The 20869-nt window shown below is 39.2% G+C and overlaps 1 long non-coding RNA gene across 2 annotated transcripts in view; it reads right to left on the bottom strand.

The window, feature by feature from the left end:
- LOC122467726 overlaps positions 1 to 20613 on the bottom strand; it is a 48749-nt gene extending 28136 nt beyond the window's left edge. Inside the window, exons 1-2 of one of the 2 annotated variants that reach the window (XR_006293049.1) lie at positions 20472 to 20613; positions 3974 to 4071 (exon numbers count right to left, since the gene is read on the bottom strand). This is a non-coding gene — a long non-coding RNA (uncharacterized LOC122467726). Of the gene's footprint in view, positions 1 to 3973; positions 4072 to 5206; positions 5310 to 20471 lie in introns of those variants that run through there. The other variant, XR_006293050.1, reaches the window with a different exon arrangement.
- Positions 20614 to 20869: the final 256 nt, after the last annotated feature.

Genomic DNA, 20869 nt, shown 5'->3' with positions numbered 1-20869 from the left:
TATCCACTATGTGCAATCACTTAGTGTGTGTGTATATATATATATATATATATATATATATATATATATATATATAGTCAAGATGCATTGTCCTGCTTTCAAGGTGTTTCTGATCCAGACACGTTTAATACCATATCATTACATAATACTTTACAGACTTAGTCATTTGATTCTTACATTAATTCTAAAATGTAGGTAAAGCAGATACATAGATTTTCAACTTATAGATGATAAGAGTGGGTCTCAAAGGATCACACAACTACTAAGCGGCAGAGTTGAGACCTGATTTTTTTTTTTTGAGAGAAAGAGAACGAGACAGCATGAGTTGAGGACAGGGGTAGAGAGAGAGAGAATCTTAAGCAGATTCCATGCTCAGCACAGAGCCCGTTGCAGGGCTTGGTTCCACAACCCTGGGATCATAACCTGGGCTGAAATCAAGAGTTGGATGCTTAACTGACTAAGCCATCCTGATGCCTTGAGCATCCGAGTCTTGATTTTGGCTCGGGTCATGATCTCACAGTTCCTGAGTTCAAGGACAGAGCCTGGTTGGGATTCTCTCTCTCCCTTCTCCTGTTCTCTCTCTCTCAAAAAAATAAACACACACACACACACACACACACACACACACACACACACACACAAAGAATTGCTCAATTGACTGAGCCACCCAGGTGCCTGGAGTCAAATCACCTGATTTTCAGTCCAGCTAGCTTAATTAATTATTCTTACCTGGGATGGGGTGGGAATTAGGACCACTGAGGGAATATTAAAAGACGCTTATGGCTGGTGCCTTCACAAGTGCTGGCATGCATTCTTAGGGTCTGGATAACTACCCTCTCCTCTAGAACAGACTACTGAGGAAGGCAAAGTGATGTGGGTGGGAGGGCAGTCTCAAAAATATAAATATTTAAATATATATATGCATATTTTCTCAGATGTTTTTGGTATTCCTGCTCAACTGACCCAACCAATTAAGAAGCACTGAGGTCAACATTTGCATGAGGAAAGAAAAAAAAAAATAGAAGCCAGGGTAAAGTAAATGCCACTTGGGTAACAGACAATAAGAGTGCTGTGAATTCAGGGACTGGAAATCTCATTTCTAACTCATGTGGTCAGGAAAGTCTTTTACAACAAATTGGGCCTTAATAATGGCTAAGAGGAAGGTGTGATGCAGGGAGTTCCTGAGACTAAATACTGACAAAAGCTCAAACATATTTTTCTCCTGAGTGCTACTACATGCTAGCTATTTAACCTTAGGCAAGTTTAACCTTAGACAATCTCTCTGAGGCTCATTTTTCTCATCTATAAAATAGGGATAATAATAACCATCTCCTTGGAATGTCGTGGGGGCGGGGTAAATGAGAAAATAGATGTAGATGACTCGTATAGTGTCTGCTCAACACTTTGCTCAACAAAGAGGCATCCCCCTTCCCTTCAAGTTGTCAACAGACTTTTTCTATTTTTTGGAAAACTTTCTACCTTTTCCAATCTTAGCAGTGTCTCCCCATCTATGGAATCTGTCTCTCCTTGGAAGCCTCTTTTAGAAGTTACATCCTCTAAGAAGTGTCAGTGTTTCTCTCCCTGGAATGTGATTTTTGTCCTTTCTGAATTCTCTTAGGGGCTTCTCACTTCTGCTCTTGCCCTCATTCCACTTTGTCTAGCGTTGCTTTATGTCTCATCTGCTTCCTACTTGAAAACTTGTCTTTATAGTGCTGACTACCTAGCACAGGACCTTATTTTATTAGCTTATGAACAAAATTTGGACAAACTGAATGCAAGAGTCTTGAGGTTCCTTTTAATTCTGGCGTGATCAGGCCTGGACCCTAAATTAGTTCCCTTGAGCTGGGGACTTGCTCCAATCACTTGGGATTTTTCTCTAATCTGTAACAGTTACACTAATCGGATTTAAAACTGACTAAACACTTTTAATATAGCCTGCCAGAGGTATGCATTAAAATTTAACACTGTTTCCTCTTTGAACAGAAAGAAAGTGCTTATGGTGTGATTATATAGGATTAGAATTTTTCATTAAAATGGGTTTTAAACACTTTGGCAAAGTAAAAGGCAGAATCGTATTTAATGAGTTTTAAAGGTAGTGAAAGCAAGCAAAGTTTAACAGAACCGTTTCCCTGCCTCACATAAAGCTCCCCTTTCACCTCCACGTATCAGGCCATGCACAAATCATGGCCTGATGACTTGTAAAGCACTGGTATTTGCACAGAGCAACAGAAGACAAAGAATGTTATAAAATGAAGGAGAGATTATACAGAAATCTAAGAGCAGATCGGAATGCTTCGCAGCCTCAAGTTTGGAGAATATCTGAATTATAACTAAAGTGATTTTATAGACTCCACACTGAAATGAGGCGGTACTTTGCGGTCTGTAGTCATCCTAAGAAGCTTACAGCCTGGATTCCTGAAGAAAGCCAAAGGTCTGAGAATTTAAAGGTGGTTATTGAGATTTGGCGTTGTCTTGTCCTTGTGGCTCGCAGTGGTAATGGGTGCCTGGGGCTTTCCCTGTGGGGCATAGTACTTATGGAGGTTGGCAGATGTGGTGCCATTTAATACCGCCCACATCACCACATGGCAATGCAGAAGCCACAGAATACAAAGCCCAGGTCTCTGGAAACAGGAAATCTAGCCAAAATATTTAACCAAGTAATTTTATCACTGCCTTTGAAATGGCTATGGTATGCATTTTAGTTGGGTTCAGGAGCACACATATCTCAAATAAAGGACTTGGGTTGAAATAAATCTACCTCAGATCTGTTTACCCAGCGAGATCTAAAGATTCAATTTTCTAAGCATTTTTGAAATAAGAGTTGTTGGAATTGGGGCAAGGCAGCTCAGTGGCAACAGTTTAAATTTTCTCTGATGTGAACTTTGATAGGAGCAGAGTAGCTATTGGAAATGGTGTGTGTACATTCTCATTTATGGCTAATTAGAAGTATTTTTGTGACTGAATAAGGGGAAATGTGTCATGGGTGTCAGCACATTGCACTGCACACTTAATAAGAATTGGCACTAAAGCCACATGTATCATAGTTGCAAGCAAACTTTGATGAAGACACAGTTTTAGAATTATTGTATGTACATTCTCATTTATAACTGATTAAAACTTTTTAATCTAATATCTAGGAATATGACAAGAATGTCAGCAATATGGACAATACTAACAGTTACATCTCCATTAAGAAAATAGGCCACCAACATGAATTTGCACACTTCTTGAAGAATTGGGATTACCAGGAACCTGGGAAGAGAATCCTTTAGAGCCAGTCCAGAAACCTGGGAGGAGGGGAACGTTTGCCTTGTCCCACCAGCATCCAAGTGGAACATTTGGAACTATTCTGTTTCTTTCCTTTTCTTCCGTTCCTTGTCCCTGTCCTCCTCCTTCTTTTTCTTTCTCCTTCTTTTCTCTCCTCCCTTTCTGTCTCTCTCTCCTTTCTTTCTTCCTCTCCCTTTTGTTTTCCCTTCTTTCTGGAAGCAGAAGCTGCTGACCTACAGGAGCAGAGTGGCTGTGTGTAAATGGCTACCCAGGCCATGATGACAGTGAAGGCTATCTTTTCTCACTGCGTAACCAGAGGTGCATCTAAGTCCATCAGCTATTTTTCTTTTCAATGAATATGAAGAAATAATACTAGCTAACCTGTATGTAGCATTCACTATGTTCCAGGCACCATTCTGAAAGCTTTACCTCTATTTCCCTTTTAATTTTTTTAACAGCCTAATGAAGTAGGGACTATATTATCTTCATTTTACAGTTGGGGAAACTGAAGCCCAAAGAAATGAAATAACCTGTCCAAGATCACACAACCCTAAGTGACAGAACTAAGATTTGAATGTAGTTATCAGGCTCCAGATGCTGTACTCTTCACCACTATGCCACACTGCCTCTTTATATTTTGTTTTAAATCTACAATTATTGAAAAACTTAGAACAAGAAAAGTGTGAGGAAGAAAGTAAAAGCCTACCTGAAATCCCACATTCCAGAGATGATGATCATTAGCATACTGGTGACTATCCCTCTTTCATCTATCATAAGCACATACTCATATTTGTATGATTTTACCTGAATGGAATAATATGTCACATATACGGTTTTTAAATAAAGACCTCTTTTTGTTTAACTAGCCTCCTCTCTTCTACTCCCAACCCCCAAACACATTTGACAAACTAGCACATATCCTTTTAAAAGTTTATATATATATTCATAATATATTAATATAATACAATAAAAATAAATGTTTACATTTTTATACATTTATAAATAAGTATATTTACATGCAGAGATAGAAATTTTTGAGGGTTTTTTGTTTTTTTTTTTACAAAATAAGATATTACATAAACTGATCTGCATCTTCCTTTTCTTAACAGTATATTTTAGAAGTTTCTAACATTAACTGGATTGGTTTACCTCGCTCTTTTCAATGGCCATGTATTATTTCATTGTATAGTCATTTTTTTAATGGTTATTTTTGAAAGAAAGAGAGAGAGCGTGAGCAGGGGAGTGTCAGAGAAAGAGGGAGACATAGAATCCAAAGCAGCCGCCAGGCTCTGAGTCATCAGCACGGAGCCCTCCGAACGCCCCCAAACGTTCCCTACTGAGGGAGGGGGCTAAGAGGGGATTGGAGGGGCTCAAACTCACAAACCTTGAGATCATAACCTGAACGAAAGTCGGCCGCTTCACCGACTGAGCCACCCAGGCTCCCCTTGTCTTTCTTTCTTTCTTTTTTTTTTTTAGTTTATTTATTTTAAGAGAGAGAGCGAGCACTGAAGCAGGGGAAGGGCAGAGAGAAGGAGAGAGAATCCCAAGTTGGCTGGGTGCCATTTCCCCACAGCCGGAGGCCGGCTGCAACTCGCGCGAACAGTGAAATCAGGACCTGTGCTAACATCAAGAGTCCGACGCTTAACCGAATGAGCCACTGAGGCACCCCACTGTATAGTGATTTTCACACATTCCTCCAATAACAAAATTCTGTTAATATTTTCCTTCTATAGATAGTATTTTACCCTGGTTTTCCCTTTAAGGCAAAGCCTGAGACAAGGGGTTGCATGCCTGTCATTCATTAGGGAAGTGATGGCGGATGTCAGGACAGAGACCGGAGACAGTCAAACAGAGAAGGCGGGAAAGTCCATACAAATGTGCTTCGCTGAGTTTGCGCCCACTGTGGGCCTGTGGGTTCTCTCCGTCTGAGAGGTCTTACCGACAGAGCCGTAGAACTCCGGGCGTTTAAGCTCTAACCCATCTCCCTGGGACTCAGGAATCGCCCCTCAGGGCTAACAGCCGGACCTAGACCTTCGCAGGCTGCGCATGCGCCGGTGTAGAGCCCAGAGGGCAGATGGGAAACCGGCGTGGGCCGCCGGCTTGGTCCCGCTCCTCCAGCGCTGGCTGCTCACCACAGCGATGGCTCTAGTGACAAGTGGTCTGAGAGGAGGTGAGGATCCCGGGGCAGAAGGCCACACCTGCTTTCCTCTGGCTTTCCCCATCGTGGGGGTCGATGGTCTTTACGCAGGGTACGACCTCTTACCCTTTGCCCTTAGAGTCACAATGATAGTAATATAGCTTGTTATACAACTTTGTGTCAGAACCCTATACAGTACACTCCTGTCCTTGTAACAGTCATATCAGGTAAGTATGTATGTACTCCCCTATATAAGGGGAGGCCCAGAGAAATTATGAGGGAGAACCATTTGTACCCTGTTCTCTTTGTATTTTCAGTGGTTAGCACAATGCCTGCTGCTTAAAGAAAATTCAGTCTGTACTTGAAGAGAATGCTGTTGAAGTAACTTGCACGCTAAGTTACACACCCATGGTGTGGCAGATACGGCATTGAGACCCAGGACTTTAACCTCCAAAACCTGTTGGATGTCTTCTGTTAAGCCAGTATAGCCTAAAGAATTTCGTAAAACTTCTTGCACTTTTTATTTATTCGTTTTTTAATTTTTTCACCAATACCCTCTTTATTAGCTTCCTCATGTTTTTAGCCTATTATTTTTTTATTCTTATTTATTTATTTATTTATTTATTTATTTATTTTGAGAGAGAGAGACAGCCCGAGAGAGGGAGAGAATCCCAAACAGGCTCCACGCTATCAGTGCAGAGCCTGAGGTGGAGCTCCATTTGAGGAACTATGAGGTCATGAGCTAGAATCAAGAGGGGATGCTTAACTGACTGAACCACACAGGCACCCCAGAACTTCTTGCACATTTTAAAGCAGGCCATGCAAAATTGTTCATCCTAGATTTTTGGAAAGCTTATTATTTAATAGGAAAATACTAAACATTTCATAAAATTGAAATAAGATGAAGATAGGCTGCATTTAATACACTTAGGTCATGTTTGTGTTCTGTTATAATAAAAAGAGCTTTAACTAGTTATGGAATAGCATTCACAGACCATAAAGTTTTTATTTGTAGATTTTATCCAATTTGTCTTGAAAATCTTGAAAACTTTACAGCTACCTGTAAAGGAATCAGCATCATATCCTAAACTATTTTGGTTGTTTTGAGTCCAGAATATTATAACAATGGCCAAGCTTCCCCCATACAGAGATATGGGACATAAAATGGGAGAAATTGGGAAGCCCCATGGGTATAAGGTACAGCAATTAATCATTAAACAGGGACTTTTACAAACCAGTATTTCCAGTCATTCTTTGATTTGGCTCCTGGTAGGATTCCCCTCCACCTAGCAAGGTACCATCAAAAAGTTTAGGATGGATGAGGGGGTACTTGTATTTTGAAAAGCCATTGTCTTCTTGGGTCTCTGAGCGTCTCTAAAACCTCTTGACTACACTTCCTTGAAATATTTTCTTTTCCTGATTTTCTAGTTGGCTTGTTATTTTTTAAAATATATGACACATGTTAATGACAAAAAAATTAAGCCATATAAAATTACAAAGAATACAAAAAGCAACCCAAATTCCACCACCCAGATAAAAGATTGTTATCCTCTTCCTTAACTTCTATATGACATTGCCTTTTGGTTATTCTTCCCCACCCTTCCTTGTGTTTTGGCTAATTCCTCTTCTTCCAAAATATAATTCCCAAAACAAAACCTATGGGTTGGATATTATCAATCTCAATTTACAGATTAAGAGACTGATCTCTCCATGCCAGCAAAGAGTTCTGTGTTCTGTGATTGTCAGGGTAAGTCTGAAATAAAAGGTTCATAAATGTCTCTTCTTTAAGCTTCTAGAGATATTAACCTGCATGTGGAAGGTCAAGGATTAACACATCTTTGTGTAGAATTCTGGGATGGGATTCTCTTGAAGGAAGTTTTCTCTTCAGCTTTTGTTTTTGTGTCAATTGAACAATAAACCAAACAAACCAACAACAAAAACTTTAGTATAGAAAATAAGCACATCCATAGTAAATTACTTCACTTCAAAAAATACTTTGACCAAGTGTAGTTTGTGCATAAAACCAAACTGACTACTTGTCAAGTCTCCCTTATTTCTCTCTCTTGGGTTGTTTTTCTTATTGATTTCATTTCCATGAAAGTATATTATGGTTTGACAAACTGTGGATACTCAAAAAAGTGCATTATGTTTCCAGAATATGCTGTCTTCTTTCTCACAGTCATTTAGAGTATACTTTGAGATACATATAATTAAATAGAAGAATGAAATTATATTTGGAAGCCATTAACTAAAAGTGCCTACCTTTATGTCTTTCACCATAATTCTTAGGCCTTACAACAAAGAATGTGTTTCCTTATCTACCTGGGAGCAGGGTTTTCTTCCGAAGTGAAGAGATTTACCTTCTGACTGTTGAAAATAATGTGGCAGCTCAGGAAATTAAAGGGAAAAACAAAGCGTAGGCTCAGTGTGTTTGGCTTACACCTGGGTTCCAAGTGGCCCATGAATTATGAGATGCTAATATACTAAAAGATTAATACTTTGTTAACAGTGTGTAATCAGTTGAGAAGACTTGCTCCACAGGACAGCACACCAGTGTTTGTCTTGCAGAAATGGTATCAAGTCACAAATTAAGAGCTATTTGGGGAAAGCAGCATGTTTTTCCCTATGCTTGAATGCGTTGAATTGGGCTAGATAGAACAGCTTTCCATCTGTGAGTGCATGCCAAAAGTCCAGGAGCCTTAAAAACTGAAGTGGTCCATCTCAGGCACCTACATGCCTATACATGTTCTCTTCTGCTGTGTAAACCACCACTGCAAAACAGCTACTATATTATTATATCTCATAATTTTGTGGATCAGGAATTCAGGTACTTCTTTTCCCTGTGCTTTGATTGGCATCATTGGTGACATTCAGCTGGTCTCTGGGATGACCTGGAGGGTTCAAGACAGATTTACTAACACGTTTGGGTCCCTTGGCTGACTCAGCTGGGTCCCTCTCCCTGTGGTCTCAGGGTATCACCATATGATTTCTCCATGAGAGTAGTTGGGACTTCTTCTATGAGCTGGATGCTATCAGTTGCTTAAGGACTTTGCCCACAAATGGGCTCAGCATTATTTCCACTGTATTCTGTTGGTCAGAGCAGTCACAGAGCCCACCTAGAATCAAGGGGATGGGATAGACATCTCGCCTCTTAATGGAAGGCATGTCAGAGAATTTGTCCTGATCTTTATTTTGCCTTAATACATCTCCCCCTCCTCCCCCCTTGTCAAGATCTAGGAAGAGGGAAGAAGGAAATTATCAGGGAAAGGAGTTCCAGAGAGATTCCTCACCTGGTCTGTCTCAGCCTGGAGAGAGGAATGGAGGCCTTTAGCACACAGGTGAGCTCCAGATGCATATTTAACTTGGGAGATAAAGTACCCAAGTGTCCTCTGTCAGCCTCTGTCAGCCTCCTGTCATTGTGTAAATTAGTCTCAGCAATGCTAGATACAATGAATTGAGATTCCTCAAGGTACAAAGGCTGTGATCTGTTTCCTCAACTTAGAAGGCCATGTGGCCCCTTTGTGGCACCTAGTGACTAGGAACATGGACATACAGCTTCAGGAAGAGCTTTCCACCATAAAGTGATGAACATCCTGGGCTTCATCTTCCAAAGAGGAATTGTTCCAAGGTGAGAGAGAGAGAGGATCAGTAGAGCAGGACACACACACCAGTTGCCTACCTCTTCCTCTTATTCTTATTTTTTTGAATATATTTTTTTTAATGTTCATTTTTGAAAGAGAGGGAGGGAGGGGGGGGAGAGAGAGAGAGAGAGAGAGAGAGAGAGAGAGGACAAGTGGAGGAAGGGCAGAGAGAGAGAGGGACAGGGGATCCAAAGTGGGCTCTTTGCTGACAGCAGACAGCCTGATTCGGGGCTTGAACTCTTGGACTGTGACATCATGACCTGAGCCAAAGTTGGATGCTTAACTGACAGAGCCATGCAGGCACCTGCCTACCTCTTCTTAAGAAAGAAAATGGAGTTTGGGGATGAATTCTACTATTTTGCTTCAAGATCAGTTTGTATCAAAATATGAGAACAGAGAATGTTAAGCGAAATGTGTTAGTATGGTTGGTACAAAAATGTCACTTCCCTATTTTCTGATAAAGTGCTTTTTATAGCATTGGAGTTGAACGTGTGGGCTCTAGTGGGGCTGGAAGAGTGGGGTCAGACTGCCTGGGATTGAGTTCCAGCCTCAAGAGTTATAGCAGTGGATAACCTTGGGTGTTCCTTGATTTTTTCATCTATAAAATGGAAGTAATAATAGTATTAAATAATAATAATGGTAATAATAAATACTTCATAGGCCTGATGTAAGGATTAAATGAGATGATGCATGGAAAACCCTTAGTACAGTGCCTGATGCTTATTAGGTGATTACCACATAAAAATATTCAATAAATGTCAGCTTTTATCACTATTATTATAGCACTAGCCCCCACTCTGGTGGTGGAACATGAGGGCACTGGGGGACTGAAGAAAGGGAGGGATGAAAATCCAAGTAAGACTTCTCATTCCTTTCTCTCTGGTTATAGTCACTGGGGTATAATGTGATCTATAAACGCTTCTGTCTGTTGACATGCCAGCAAATGATATGTCTCTCTGATCTCCTTAGATTTTCAAGCTTAATGAAAGGGCCCAGGTGCTGGAGGCTCAGAGCACAGAGAGAGCTGGGGGCTGCAGGCTGTCCTGGCCTTTACAAACGATTGCCACTCTAATAAATAAAGCATTCACTCAGAGAGTCTGAAAGCCAGGGAGCCACATTGCGTGCAAATCCAGATCAGTGGCTAGAGCTTCTTCCAGGTTGAAGCTAATCATAACTGACATGTTAGAGTAAAACTACTTTATAAAATCAATATTAAATTTACAACCTTTGACATCCTGGGACATCAAAGATAAGGGGGAAATAAGCCATAGAGTAAACAGTCCTCCAGCTATGCCATCTGCTCATGGAGATGGGGAGATGTGGGAAATCAGGACCCTGAATCGTACACTGTTAGTCTTGTTTTTGTACCAACTTCTTGACATCAATAAAAACATTAAAAAAAAATCACACAGACATTTACACACAGAGAAGAAAGAGAAATAACCAGGAGAGTTCCACCAATCTAACAGACTCCCAGAATCATTCCAGAGTGAAGTGATTGGATTCCTTATCTGACAGTGAGACTTGATTTTCCTGGACAGTGGGATGCTGCAATTATGGGGCAAACATCACTTTGTGAGGCTGGCAAATCCCCTGCTGAAAACGCTAACCTATCTAACCAGGGACCATGCTCTAATAAAAGTCTGCACCTCTCTAGTAGGTCTCCCTGTATTCACTGGGATTCAAATATAGCAGAAAGGGATACTTGGAAGCAGAGTAAAGCTATAAAGGTCATCACAAAGTGAGAATGTGTTTCTCTGAGTGCTCTTCAGGGGGTACTAGCTCTCAGCTGTTCATGTATGGGGTGGAATTCTTACCTCTGGAAAGAGAACTTTAAGTTTGACTTCTAGAAGCAGAATCGCCTTAGTCTTACCAGGAGGAGTCATTCTGGGACAGAAGCTACAGCATCCAGCATGGGCAAGATAATGAAGGACTTCTTAGTCCCTTGCATTCAAAAGCATTTTGTCCCAAGAACTGGTCAGAGAGTTGTGTCACCTCCACTGTGGTTCTGGGCACTGGATTTATTGTATAAATTTGGAAGTACTCTAGGAAGGGTGGAGTGGGGAAGGCCAGCCAGGCAGTTCTGCTGGTCTAAACAGACTCTTCTGTAGTGCTTCCTCTTTTGGGTCTTGGTGAAATGTATGAGTGTGAATGTGGGAGCCTGTGGCATAATAGTTGAGAAAAACAAATGTCTAATTAAGGCTGGTGTGTGTAGAAAGTGAAAAATTACCCCAGCATATAAAACGATTTTGTTTTTTTTGATTAGGGTATAAATTCCATGAGTTTCTGGAATGGTGTCTGGCACATAGAATGTGGTCTTGGGTGCGCGCGCGTGTGTATGTGTGTGTGTGTGTGTATATGTGTGTGTGTGTGTGTGTGTGTGTATAAAAGGATTAGAATTCCCAGGGGGCTCCTGGGTGGCTCAGTCGGTTTAGTGTCCAACTTCGGCTCAGTTCATGATCTCGCTGGCCGTGAGTTTGAGCCCTGCATTGGGCTCTGTGCTGACAGCTCAGAGCCTGGAGCCTGTTTCAGATTCTGTGTCTCCCTCTCTCTCTGCCCCTCCCCAACTCATGCTCTGTTTCTCTCTCTCTCTGCAAAAGTAAATAAACTTAAAAAAATAAAAAATAAAAAAAAAAGAGTTAGAATTTCCTAGGTAAATTGTTGGAGGAAACTAATACTCGTTTAGGGCTTAATCTGTGCCAGGCACTAAGGTAAACCTTCTGCATATACTTTCTTACAACACTTCTGTATTGGTTTCTTATTGTCCCTGAAACAAATTACCACAAACTTAGTAGCTTAAAACAGTACACATTTTAAATCTTACGGTTTTAAAGGTCAGAAGTCTGACACAGTTCTCAGTGAGCTAAAATCAAGGTGTCAGCAGGGTTGTGTCTCTGAAGTCTCTTTTGCCTGTACAGTAACATTCACAGATTCTGGGGTTTAGCATGTGGACTTCTTTGGTCCCCTTATTTGGCCTACCATAACCTCTATACAGTGCATATTATTTAATTTTTAAAAAAAAATTTTTTTTTCAACGTTTATTTATTTTTGGGACAGAGAGAGACAGAGCATGAACGGGGGAGGGGCAGAGAGAGAGGGAGACACAGAATCGGAAACAGGCTCCAGGCTCTGAGCCATCAGCCCAGAGCCTGACGCGGGGCTCGAACTCACGGACCGCGAGATCGTGACCTGGCTGAAGTCGGACGCTTAACCGACTGCGCCACCCAGGCGCCCCTTTAATTTTTTTTAAAATTTTTATTCATTTGAAAGAGAGAGAGAGAGCGAGCGAGCATGTGTGAGAATGCAGGGGAGGGGCAGAGAGAGAGGGAGACACAGAATTCCAAGCAGGCTCCAGGCTCTAGGCTCCAAGCTGTCAGCACAGAGCCCGATGTGGGGCTCAAACTCATGAACTGTGAGATCATGACCTGAGCCAAAGTCGGATGGTCAACCAACTGAGCCACCCAGGAGACCTAGTATACAGTAGGTATTATTAACCCTAATACAGAGATGAGGAAACTGAGTCTCAGAGAAGTGAAATAACTTACTGTAGATCATACAGTATCTGACAGAGTTAAGACTCCAGCTTAAGTCTGTGTCCAAAGCCCATGCTATGTCATCTCAAGCTGTAAAGTAGCATGCTGCTGGATGGGATTGGGTTTAGGATATGGTGAGGTGGGAGGTGGAATAGAAGCATGAAGAATTCTCACAAGAGGTTGGACAGAGAATTGGAATTGAATTCCATTGGAAATGCTCCCTTAGAAGAAGAAAGAGATTTGCATTTGAGAAAAAGAATAAATTCACCTCTCTGAGGGAAAAGTTAGTTTAGGGGCAGGAAATCAAGTCTGTGACTTAGATGGAGCACCACCTTCTTTCCTAGGGCCTCAGGAACCTTAGAAATCCCATATCCTATGTTGTCCTCTACCCACTTGGGAAGAGATTTACTAAACCACTTCCTTCTAAATTGTAGGGACTCAGTGTGCTACCCCTCCCAAGAATTTTGCATGTAAAAAGAGGGTGGTATTACCCAAAGGCATTCATAGAACCACTGAATTTCTTAGTTTTTTGAATTGAAAAGAAGCTGATGAGGGCAATATAGGTTGAAATTTGTCATCATGAGCTAAATTAGTTTGTTTTGGTAATAGTAGACTTTTTATTACTATAGCACTTGAGTCAGAGATATTTAGCACATCAGAGTCTTCTAGGTGCCAGTTGGTTATCACCTATTAGTATGCTTGAGGAGAATAATATGTAGATAATAGAAAAATGAAAAAAGATTGGTATAAAATTTTAAAAAATTGTAGTGGATATTTGTTCATAACATGAAACCATTAGGGAACATACATGATTGTATGAAGAAACGTGGTTTGGGGAATTGGGTTTGATGGGGCCTTTGTCAGAGATTAGGCAGGGAGCTACTCTAATAGCTGATGTCCAATCCCTTTTCCATTTTTATAAGGAAAAAAAATGATAAAAAACAACCTTTCTGAATTTCATTGTCTGGTGCTAATACGACAGAACAGCAATGACATACCACAAAAAATAAGGATAGGATTTACAAGTGAACCAGATGGTTCTCATCTCATCTCACCGAATTGTTATCCTTTGAAGATTTCCTTTTTGTAGATTACAAAGAGAATGTAATCACTTTAGGAATCCCCAGAGAGTTTCTTAATGAACCCTACTTACATTGTGTTGACACTAATAGTAAGTATAACCATGATCTTCGAATCCCTATGTGTGAGGCAGCGTTATTGAAATTATAGCACAGGCCAGTAATTCATTTAAAAACATACTTTTAAAAGTGAGCTTTATGCTGACCAAAACCCACTTATACCAGTTTCACTTACAAATATGAGATAGTATATTAATAATGAAATGAATATAGTTTAACTCATGAAAAATAACATTTTACTGTCAAGTTTTGCCCAGTTTAGTCTCATATCAAATTAAGAAACTAAGTAAACCAAACATTTATATGACTGACTCATACTGTGAAAAAAATGTGATCACAGCTTCATATCACAAAACTATTAAGTTCTGTTCAAGTAATTTCCTCTCAGCATTTCCTTTCCTCACTTAAGGTTTCCTTCTTAACCAAAAAGCATCAAATTAGGAAGCTTAAATGACTGAAGTATTAACACTCTCAGGAAAAAAATGATTGCCTTTCAGAATGGGGGAAAAACCCCTCACTAACCTATCTTCCAAGGTAAACAGTTATGAAGTCCCGAGAACAGAGGGGTTGTTGTTGTTGTTGTTAACGTTCTTTTCTAATACGTTGATTTTCCATTTGAAGTTTCTTTAAAATTAATCCTTTAAAATCATTTCCAGCAGTGAGCAATTCAGCAAGTTGAGAGAACAAAATGGCGAGACCTTTGTGTCCTTGAAGATTGGATTTAGAGTAGAGGGATTGTATTGAGGTAACTTTTGCTGTTTCGAGTATAATAAATTGTAACTTGTGTATGGTACAATTAGAGTTCCTGTGAACAAATCCAACATTTCCCTCTATGTAATCTGTGTTTAATTTGGTATGCCTAGTTCATTTTCACTATATTTCTATTTGAATACAAATGAAATTTTGTAATATTACCTATCTTTTCAAATTTTATGTTTATTCATGTAGACACAACCTCCCTCCTACACTCCTCCCCTCACACCCACACACTCAGCAATTTGTTAAGTAAGTGTATATTAAGGTGGAAAAACCTGTAATGCTCCCATTCTAGGTATAAAACATATTTTTCATGGAGCTTGGGCCTCAGTCTGAAAATTCTTCTAAATACATTGCTCTAGGCAGCTGTTACCAACTAATTGAATTAGGCATCTGAGTCAAAACCTTCATCATCACTGGTTAGTTCATAAAACAGAGACTGCTTTAGCTATTTTTAGCATAAAGGGATATGATAACAGGGAATTAGGTGCTTACAGAATTGCTGGAGGACTGGAGGACCAACTTCCAGCAATGACTCGCAGAACACTACAGAACTGAGCCTCCACTTATGCTGCTGCAACTGGGAATGGAAGGAATCAGGAAGCTGCAAATGAAATTCTGTAGTTCCAGAACACACTGCTGCAGTCGTAACCCAGGGATCAGAAAGCTGGGATCTGGAAGCCACCACCACCCCTCTCAACACACAGGAAGCTGCTAATTGGACAGGGAACACAGAATATTCAGAATATTACTGTTCCTACCATTGATGCTGCTGCTTCTTGATATCCAGGAAGCTGGGAACTGGTACTGGACATAAAGCTGAGAAACCCCATGCTTGCCACTTTTCAGATCTCATCTAAGTGATTTAATTGGAGAGATTTAATTTGTATCCGGAATCCTAGCTGCAAGGCAGCCTCAGAGATGTAGTTTTCAGTTCAGGAAGACATACAAAGTCACAATTTATGCTGAAGGTATATGCTTGGCAAAATCTTGCTCTGTTCTTATTGGAACCTCACTGTAGGGAGATGCAGAACTTGTATACAGAATAACAAGAAGATTTAAGGAATGGCTTTTCTTAAGGAGATGCCAAGATGCTATGGGATTTGATCCCTAACTTCTACTTAGAGGACACAAGTAATGATAATTATAGCTTCTTATATTTAATTTCTCCTTTCTCCTTAGCAATTCATTTTGCTTAGGAAGTTAATTCTAGTTCTTGAGCAACTTGTTGCCACTGAATTACTTAAATCTTTGCACCTGCTGATCCTGCCTTTCCCTCTTGCAGGAAAAGAGAGTATTTCCTATCTTAATTTCTTACCTGGATTAATAGGGACCAGCTCCGTGTATTTCATGTGGCAGCTTACTATGCTAATATCCAATTAATTGTCACTTCATTTAGGGTGAAAAGAAAATGTATATAAATATATTATCCAAATATTATATATCTAGGTATGAAATGTGCTCTTAATGTTAAGTTGATAGCCACATCCAAACCCTCTTGAGAAAAAAAAAATTGATTCCTTGGGAAACCAAAAGTACAAGTACAGCACTCAAACTATTTTGACTCTGTAATCCATCCATCATGGCCGTGTGGGTAAGTTATCTAACTTTTCTTAAGTACCCAAAGCTTTATGTACTAACATCTTTCATTTGTATAATATCCCGCAGAGTACTTGTTTCTCAAGGCATCCTTATACTTTGCAACCAAGTCTTTAATGTATCTAATGAATATGAAATGTCTGAAAACAAATACCCAGAGAATATAATTTGATATGCTAAATGTTAAGAATTTAGTTTCACCTTTGCAATTTTTAGAATTTTTAATTAATTATTTATTTTTTGAGAGAGAGTGCATGTGCATGTGAGTGGGGGAGGGTCGGAGGGAGGAGAGGGAATCCCAGGCATGCTCCATGCTCAGCACGAAGCCCAACATGGGTTTTGATCTCACGACGGTGAGATCATGACCTAAGCTGCAATCAAGAGTTGGATGTTTAACCGACTGAGCCACTCAGGTGCCCCTCACCTTTGTAATTTTATATAACTGGCAGAAGATAGTTGTGTGACTTCAGCAAATTTCATGTGTGGGTTTTTATCTTAAAGTGTAATGTTTGTTTAGATACTTCAGTTTAACAGCCACTTTAGATCAACTGTTCATTCCTATGAAATATATTTTTTTTTCTAGGAAAAACTTATGTGTAGGAAGAGCATGACCCTGAAATTGTTATTTTCTATCATAGCTGTCATTGTATTAAGCTCAGTGCCATGTTTTCACAACCATTCCTTTCAAGGCTGTGTCAAGTGACCATTTCCAATCCTGCCTTCTCTCTTTGTTGTCACTGTGAGAAGCTTCCTCTGTGGTTTCTTTTCACCTGCCACATCTTGCAAGACTAAACTGCATTTCACTAGGTTCTAACATCCAATCTTGCTTATCACATACTTTGCTTGCAGGGTAAGCACAATGATATGTTGCATATCATACCTATATCCTTTCAAAGTGACTCCCTTTTGGAAGCAGGTAAGGGCCAAGGGAGGCTATCCATTCTTTCTGACCCTAAACTAATTAATATGAGAATAAAATACATACTGCCTTGTTTAAGCTATCAGGCTTGTGTGAAAAAAGGTACAATTTTTAAGCCTAGGGAAGTTGGAAAGCACAATGGAGGCAATCTGAAAATTTTTCACAAGGCAGGGCTAGGCCTTGAATATAAAAGGTAAATCATAGAACTGAAAAAAAAAATCTTTCAGGAGTATTTATATATTAAAAAAAGTGTATGTTATTTAAGTTCTAAACTATTATGTCTGCTCTGTCACTACTTCTTTGTGGGGGAAACTCCACAAAGAAAGTGACTCAGGTAAGTTACTTAGAAAAGTTCCTTTGCTTTCTTTTTTTCATTATGTAGAAGCCAGCTTGTTCACGAGTACTTTCTAAAAAAAATACATGGTGCATATAAAGAAATAGGCAGGATATTTCTAAATATGGCTAAAGTGTAGGTCAGAAGTCATTTGCATCCAAAAACCCTGTAAGTGCCTGATTCATTTAGTTGATAGAAATGAGATTCTGGGAGATATAATGAATGGATCAAGGAGTGCTCTCAGGTGAAAGTTTCTGATGGGTTTTAAGATCACATCATGCCCTACTTTTTGGTCTCTGTTAATAATCTGTTGTGATGTACAGCAGGTTCTGGTATGCAGAGTAATTCAAGTGCTCTTCTGTTGGGCATATGGTGCTTTTAAGAACACCCCAAGGGTTGATTTGACTGCTCCGGTTGATAAAGGATGGCACAGTGGGAAGGAAGAGAACAAGCTATGGATGGTGCGTGGGTTTCAGGAGAGGAAGGGATTCATCTGAGAGCAGAGCTGCTGAGAAAAACAACATGCAGTGACTTAATTAGAAAACTAATTTTGCCGTCATTTAAGTTGAATTCCTGCAAGTGTCATTACTTCTTACAGTAAAATTTAATGATATATAAATATGTGCACATGTGTATATAAAATATGTATATTATGTACATGTATGTTTATATATGTAAGCATGTATGCATATATACATATATGTTAAACAATAAAGTCATATGAGGCAGCAAAAGGACGAGATTTAACCTCAGCTGCTGAACTAGGGACAGGTGAGATATTTGAAAAGAGCAAAAAGGAAATAACTCTAGAGGAAACTTTTTGAGTAACAGTGGAGAATCTTCCAGGAAACAGCTTGGTACTTGTTCTTTACTCCATTTAAAGACAGCGAAAATAAAACATTCTTCTCATAGTAATATCTAAAGATCTCATTCATTGGCGAAAGGAGTGATTTTGCATATAAAATTTACAGGAAAAGCTTGCACTTGAAGAATGTTAGGCCACCAGAATTTTCTGTTACATAAACTTAGGTAACAGTAAATAGGATCAGGAATTGTCAGAACAATAGCAATATGGCTGACCATGTCTGTGCAGTTGTAGAAAGCCCTGATGGCAAATTTGAGTAATTATGGGCAGAGAGCCCAAGAACTCTGCAATCAGGAAGTCAGCTCTGATACAGAAAGTGACCAAACACCAATAGTATGGAACAGAGATGGAGGTCTCAGAACCTTACAGAATTAAGAGGTCAAGGAAGAATCTGCTTAAAGCAGGTCCATGATAGACATTAACTAGCCACGTTCAGCACAGAGTTTTTGAAAACCGTACCTGTCCATCATATGGCCTGTGAATCAAATTAATTGTATCTGAAACTGGGTTGTAGTTCACCTGAGATTTTGAAGAAAAAAAATTGTTTTCCCTAATTACCTAATTTCTCCATCCTAACCAACTGACACTCAGCTAAGAGCTGGCTGCTGCTGGGTTTTACACAGAAGGCTTAGATCAATAATTGTAATTGAAGCCAAAGCCATCAGTTATGTACTTGTGAGTTGTTCAGGTTTAAATCCATACTGTCTTATCTTGAAACTTGGATATTATAAATGATTATGAAATGAAGTAAAGTTAGCAGAAATAGATCTTTGATAGAGACTGCCCATGCTTGAGTTGAATTCAGTAATCACTGGACTTACTAGCTAAATAATTAAGTAAGTAAATGTCCTCTACTACTGAAGACATGAGTGTGCTCCTAGCCCAATAGCACAGAGAGGAGGAAGGGGGAATGCTAGGAATAGCTCTAAGGATTTTTCATGTATCCCTTCTTGTAAGGCCCCGAGACACCTACAGCATAGATTCTCACCTTACAGACAAGGAATTTGAAGCATAGAGAGCTTACTTAACCAAAGTTCTACAGTTTGGCAAAGACTATAGCCAGCTCTGTGAACCCATGATTCTAAAGTCCATATTCTTAGTTATGCCTGTATATTTTTCATATGTAGTTGCATGTATATATTTGTTGCATTTGTATGGATTTATGAATATTTCCTACACCTTTGCATGGTTAATTTATTACTGTGAGTTCAGATCTTCTCAACTATAGCATAACATTAAAATATGTTAATAAGATTATCAGTTAAAAATATGGTACTCTACGTAATATTTTGGTCACCTAGAAAAATATAAGTTAAAAGAACTCAGGTAAATTATTAAGAATGATTATTTTAGGGAGATAGGATAATGGGTGACTTTGGTTTATCAGTTGTACTTTTTTGTATTTCCTATTTTTCAACAATGATCACAGGTCACTTTTTTTCTACTCTAAGCCAGTATTATTAAAAAAATAAAACCATGAGGTATCATAATAGAAATCTACCTAAAACAGGCAGATCCAAATATAATATGTAATGCCTTTCTTGAATATCATTAGTAAACCAAGAAAGCACATCTTGCTTTAGCAGTGTTCCTTTTTCATTCCTTTTTGAGTATGTTACCTCTTAAATTTACTTGGTCAACTTTCTAATTTTCAAATTTATTTCAAAGACTTTTGTAATCAATTTAATTTAAAATACCTGCTTGGAACAATCTATGTAGAAAGCTCAAAATGGTAGGTGTATATTTGGGCCCAGTTGTGAATCTAAAGCTGAATGTCAAAGAAATAATAATTAGACCTGCTAAAAGACTTTTGAAAGTTATACATATGTGGTATTCCAAAGAGAGGCTGTATAGTGCAGTCATTAATGCAAGAGCTCTAGGGCCCGATGGCTTAGGTTGAATCCTAGTTGCAACGTTGCTAGGTGTATAATCCATGGTAAATTTTAAAATCTTTCTGTGGCTTAGCTTACTTAGCCTTCTGTGAGACTGGATTAATAGTACCTATACCTTATAAGTTTGTTGGGAGAACTAAGTGAGTTTTACATACAAAACGCTTTAAAATAGTGACAGATACTTCATAAACATTCAATAAATGTTAACTGTCAGTTAGCTCCGATGGGCATATATCACACTAAGGAAAAAACTAGCTCACAGATTTCTACAAAGACTTGTATTATATAAAAACTAACTAAATAAAAAGTAGATTTTCTCACAGAATACAAACCAATGCTCTTGGAACGAAATAACTTGAAAGCACAGTATATAACATGTTTGAACTCACCTGATATCTGTGTCTTATCTCCAGGCAGTGGTGTCTCTATAAGAAGTCTGTCCTGAGCTCCAAGAGGTTATCCTAAAATTGCACTCTGCTGTCCCCCTTTTCTGTCAGATAAGCTGCATTGGTTATCATGAAATTAGTTTTACATCCTCCCTTTCCTTATTTTATCAGTAGGGGAAGGTACAAAGTGTGTGGGAAGAGTGTAGGCAGCCCGAGGTTTGGCCTTTAAATGCCTAATAATAATAGCTGCCAATAATTGAGTACTTTACCATGAGCCAGCACGGATTAAAGCACAGTCCAAGAATTAATTAGTTTAATTTTCTCAGTAAACCTATTATAGATATGTATATGATAATGACATATATTATTGCTTCTATTTTACAGATGAAGAAACTGATCTC

The sequence above is a fragment of the Prionailurus bengalensis genome, chromosome B3, assembly GCF_016509475.1.
Source record: "Prionailurus bengalensis isolate Pbe53 chromosome B3, Fcat_Pben_1.1_paternal_pri, whole genome shotgun sequence".
Taxonomy (NCBI): domain Eukaryota; kingdom Metazoa; phylum Chordata; class Mammalia; order Carnivora; family Felidae; genus Prionailurus; species Prionailurus bengalensis.
Note: the sequence above shows the minus strand (reverse complement) of the source record. Positions and strands in the feature narration are given on the sequence as shown.